General features: G+C 40.6%; 1 pseudogene; it reads right to left on the minus strand.

Moving 5' to 3' along the window:
* Positions 1–3287: 3287 nt before the first annotated feature.
* LOC104528869 (kinesin-like protein KIF11 pseudogene) lies at positions 3288–5393 on the minus strand (annotated as a pseudogene).
* Between the last annotated feature and the right edge of the window lie 376 nt (positions 5394–5769).

Here is a 5769-nt window from a genome sequence, read left to right on the forward strand (position 1 = left end):
AAAGCCTCTACCCCTGCTCTTCCTCTGCCAGCCATACCATGATCTCTTTCATCAGGTCATGGAACCTCCAGCCCCTCTTGCAGAAGCCACATGCTACATGGAGCAATTACATTTTCAGAGTATTGGCAGTAAATATGCTTGCTTGATGTTAGAAATACACCTCCTACTTCACAGAAATAAAAACTGTGGATTGTCACATCTAATGTGACAGACTATTTTGATTTCAACAGAAGTGGAGAATGATTTTGTTTAAAGCAGCCTCAGGCTGAGCTACGCTCAACTGTTCTTTGGCAGTAGGGGCGATCTAGAAAAGGGAGATGGAGGAATAAAAAACCAGTAACTTTTAGTGGCCAGCAATTCACCTGCCAACCGTACTGTACAGGTTGCTTAGAGAACTGTTTAGTTAATTTCTTGATTAACCTCCACTTCCTTCTTTCCTTTCTATAAATGTTAAGGGCTGCATCCAGAGCTGTATCAGAACAATATGCACAGCAGAGGAAGCACTGCAAGGTTCAGACCAGGACCTTACACACCCTGCTACCCATCAGGAAACTTCCTTCCTCCTGTAGGGAATGTCTGTTCATCTGACTAAACCTGTTCCAAATGGGACAACCAGGTCAAAGCAGTAACCTAGACAACTCCAATGTTAGAGCTAACACTACTATTTATATACCTACTGCTGACAAGGGAATAATTACTCCCTTACCTGTTTTAATTTTCTTTTGCCCACTGGGCTTCTTTTGAGCAGGTGCTGTCACGCAATTGGTGTTTGTGAGCTCCACCAATAAGCAGAAAACCCACGGCACTTAGGGGTTTTCTTCTGCCTCCAGTTGCAAGGTTAGAGAATGGGATTGCAGATACGATTTATTCTTCCTTTTTTAATGCTGGACCTTTATTCTGTTTGTTTGCTTCAGATGCTTGTGGTACTGCATTGGGATCTGGAAAATGGTCAACTGAGCAAACTGCTCAGAACCTAGTGTAGTTTTTGATATTTTTATGGTTTTAATCAAAATAGTGGTGCTTGGTATACTTTCAAATGTAACTGGGATTTGGCTGGTTTTATCTAGCTAATTTTAAGAACGCTGAGATAGAATGCTGCACCAGTACAGCAGGTTTACATTCAGCTTTGCAAACCAGGAAGAACAGTGTAAGAGGAAATGATGGGTTAAGTATGGATGAGTTGTAAAGAGCCCCTGAGAACAGAATGTTTACAGAATTATTGATTGCACACAAATAGAGGTTGCTATAACTTGTGGCTATGTAGGAAGCTCACCATAAGATTCAGAATCTTGCAGATCCATGCTGGGATCTGAACTGAAGAAGTTTTCTGTTTGGATAGCTGAGTGATACATGATCCTGTACATGATTTTGGTTATCGATTTAGATGTTAACCAAAAACGAGAAGGAAGTACTTGCTAGCGTGGCTGGAACCAGTAGGCACTGTAGTGTTCATGGAGGTTCCGGTGACAGGAATTTTGAATTTACTTTTCTTTTATGGTGTCAGAAGGAATAAAATAAAATTCTGTGTCTATGTTTGAAAACAGTCTCAGTTTTAAGTTCAACCCAGCTGTACCCTGAGGCTGAAACATGGCCATGTTTTGGCAGCAGGGAAGACTGCCATATGTTGCAGTGATAAAGAAATTACATGGATGCCAATCTCTAAAGTCAGACTTATAAAAAATATCTAAGGGAGTATATTTGTAGCAATATAAGCTTATATATAAAATAAAACAGCCTGACAAGTCTATATTTAAGGATAATTTTCTGTCCCTTTAATAGGGATGCATTTTGTAAATGCTGCAAGTCACAATTCACTATTGTTCTTGAGAGAAGTTGTATGTAATACATAAATCCATTGCATTTCCCCAGAATTGCTTGCTGTCTAGCTCCCAGCTTCCAACAGCCAGAGGACAGTTCCATTCTTTCAGTAAGTTCTTACTTATTGACTGGCTTTTAGTGAGCACATACTGGAAATCGATAAGAAGATTCTTTTTTTAGCAGTCATTCAGCCAGGCCTCTAAGGGAGAGCATGGATCTGGAGACCCTGAACGTGGCTGGCAGCAGCATGACATACTCTTTCTTTTTTTAAGGTCAGTATAGGCAGTCGGTTTGCAGCTCTCATGGGTGACTTCCAATGCTTTTAAAATTGTCAATTAGTTTCTTTCAGTGACAGCAGTATGTCAAGGATCTTTGAACACAAAAGACTATTTGTATTCTTGATATGCATATAATAAAATCTATTGTATGATCTATTTGTACAATGTGGTAGTTCCAAACCACACCTCCTGCAACTTAATGCAGAACAAAATATCCAATACAAAATACTGATCTCAATCATAAACCTTCTGTTTTCTATTGTTAACACTGAAGCTGCCCTTTCTCACTGCTGAAGGAGAACTGCTACTGATCCATAAAGCTGACTGTCTGAGCAGTTTTAAATTCACTCCATTTACTGGTATCTTGAGACACATTTGTGAGATTGCTAAGAAGTTGCGGAGAACAGACAATGGATTACACCAGCATCTTCTTGTTTTCACCATTTATGTCCTTGAGCTCTTGAAATAAATCATCCAGAGATGCAATAAATTTGTTTTGAAGCAGAAGTTTTACTGCTGACTAGGTCCATAGTTTCCAAGTAAACATATTCTTGCCCAGCAGTGATGGTGGTCTTCAAAATTCCATTTTTTGACAGTATACCAGCTAAGTTCTTCTGTATCTCCTGTGCCAAAAGGTCCAGCTGGCTTTGCAGTGAGGACACGAATTCATTTGCGTTCTTCGTATATACAAGCCTTGCCATTTCCACTTCCTTCTCCTAAACTCTCACAGTATTTTGCAGCTGAAAAACACCACTGTCTGTTTCTTCCTGTAATTTGTTCCAAGTGAGACAGACATCTCCTAAGAAGATATTAATTTAGTTTTATGGCCCTCCATCTCATCAGCCACAGCAGAAAATTTCCTTGTTATTCTGAAACTAAGAGTTTAGTTTCAAGACAATTTCCACCATTGGTGTCTAGGTATTTAATGCTCTTCCTAATCCACATATATGCTCCTCAGTCAACCTCAACAGCTCAGCTTTACTAGCAAATGGCAGAGTCATATTTTGTAATATTTTTTCAGGCATATAAAAAAGTTCAGTGCTCAGCAATCTTTTAAATTTGCAAATATATTAGCTGCTGAACAACTGGTAGTTAGGAGGCTGCCTATAAAATATATATAAGATGCCAACATCTGTTGCTGCTTCAGACTGTTCTCACTAACTGAATCTTGTACTTTATTGAACAGAACTTTCATTTCTCCAGCAAATGTATTTGTATGATAGCACTGTGTTGATCAACAGCCTTATGATTCAGTTTTGCATAGGTACATCTTTCGTATGAACAGTACTCACCAAACAGCTAGCTGTGCCATGAAGTTTTTCTTTGGTGTTTTCCAAAACTGAATCCACATGATCTTTCTCAGCCAGAGGAACCTTGGTTTCTTGCAGATCTATCTGTGCTTCTTTCAGTTCTTTCTCCTTTTTTTGCAGATCTGTTTTCATTGTTAAGGTTCACTTTTATTAATTGTGAATGGTTTAGTGATTGTTTTTACTTCTTCTTCCATGGCACCGATTATGTCAACATGATCTGCAACTTGTTCTTCCTGAACTGTCAACTTTTCTTTAAGGGCTTCATGAATTTTCAATTAAAATACAGATTCCATTTCATTCTTGTGCAGCACTGAGGTGTCCTTTTAGGTTTTCAGTGTCTTCAGCATCTTCCTTAATAATAGCTCCTTTTCACAGCTGCTGGTTAACTTCAGGCTTGATTATGTTCTTTGCTCTGGAAGCATACTCCAGTGTACTCAATGTTTCCTCAGGATTTATAGATATGGAAGAAACTGGCAATTATTGATGTTCTTCATTGTTCTCCAAGAGTGTCTTAAGGATTCTGTTAAGATTCTCTGTGTCTCCTTCCACGAGAGCAGTAATACCTCTTTCACCAGTCAGAACAGACTACCTGGTATTTCCAGCTTCACAAGCTCTTTTATCAACTGCCCCAAACTCCAGTGTTTTTACTTCCTGCAAGATCAACCAAGTTTATCTTCTGAGTTCTAACAAGCTCTTGTCCATCTTGTTCCTTCATATGGATGGTCACTGAAAACACAGAGTAGGATCAACTGGAATTTGCATTCATGTAAGTAGCTGCAGTAGTTCTTTCTGCTGCACCTCTTTCCAAGATTTGATAGGCTTCATTTTTGTTGTGTGCAGGTGTTTCTCCCAAGCCTTTCACATTTACACCCATCTTGTTCGTAGGATCATCAAACATCTGCAGTCTTTCTCCAGTGCTGGAATTAGGATTCAGAAGATCAAAAAGCTCTTTATTATAGATTTCCAAAAGAGGGAATTTTACAAAAAAGATCAGTATCAATCTCTGTGAGTTTTTCCAATATCCAATACAATGTATTGTACCTGGTAGAAAATCCTCTTCCCAAGCATGTTCATCACTGGGGCTCTGTCACGTCCTGGATTCCTGCCCATAAAGTTTTCCCTTAGCAGAAGAAAGGGAAACATGACTCAGATTTGCCGATTCTCTTGGTTGGAATAAGGTGTGCACAACACACCGTGGGCAAACAGAGACTTTTATTTCGCAACTAGGCTTGTCAATAAGTAGTTAGGTAGCAGAAATGATCAATATTTGCCATACATATGAGATGAAGGGCTTGCATCACTTACTGGAAGAAAGTAAAAGAGTGAGAGAAAGAGAGTATGACAGAGATCACCGATGCAGGTTCTAGTGTTGGTCCAGCCAACAGGGGAGTTCTCTGGTCTGTAGGAGCATCCATCTAGAACTTGTTTTTTCCTTCTTCTTTTTTCCTTCTTTTTTTCTCCCACTTTCTGGTACTTGCCTTTCCCTTTTATATCCTATTGCATTTCCTGGAAAGACTCAGGGGGTCTCCACCTCCTCTTCCCTTACCAAGTTTAATCTCCTGCCATTGTCTGCATCCTTGAGCAAACAGTCCTTTGTTCCAGGGGATTAAAAGTTAGCCATGGTGCCAGAACTATCTGTTCAGATTGTTTGTCCAGTTGGTCTCCTAGAGGCTGCCCTGAAATCGTGAAGGTCTTTCCAATGCCAGTTTGGCCATAAATGATCACTGCACAGTTGTAGCCTTAATAACTTCATCCAAAATGTGAAAACACTCCTGTACGGATCAGTTGTCCTTGACTCCTCCAGTGCAGACTCTTTAACTTCTTTTCTTGCTTGATCACAGCCTACAAAAGCATAGGCATTTGCTTTACATCCTGAGGCATTAAAAGGCCTGCACCACACCACCACCTGGATGCTTTTGCCCTTGGCACTCTTCATGTAGCCACTCCCTGGAAGCGCAAGGAATCCACGCTGGGTCTCAGGGCCAATCTGCCAGAGAAAGAGGCAAAGCACTGACTGTCCCTTAATGCTTTTGCAGCCCCTTGAGCTCCAGCCAACTGCCCACTGCTCACGTTTTGCTCACCTCAGCCACTGGCACTGCTCCTCCTGTAACTCCGCGCTCCAGTTCCTGCCAAGTTTCTAGTGAGAGTGGCTCAGAAGTGTCTGAGTATAGGGAGACTGCTCATTACTGACCTTGTCACATCACTGCTGCGCAGTGCAGCAAGGTGTGGACATGTTTAAGCTAACATTGATCAAAGTAGCCCTGGATATAAGGTAATGTAGCCACATCAGTTTTGTGTTGCACGTGCGTTAACGGACCCTGGTATGAAGCGGTGGTCCTGTCTTTATATCTCTTGTTTTGAAA

Source organism: Antrostomus carolinensis, unplaced genomic scaffold (genome assembly GCF_000700745.2).
Source record: "Antrostomus carolinensis isolate BGI_N321 unplaced genomic scaffold, ASM70074v2 scaffold6798, whole genome shotgun sequence".
NCBI classification, from domain to species: domain Eukaryota; kingdom Metazoa; phylum Chordata; class Aves; order Caprimulgiformes; family Caprimulgidae; genus Antrostomus; species Antrostomus carolinensis.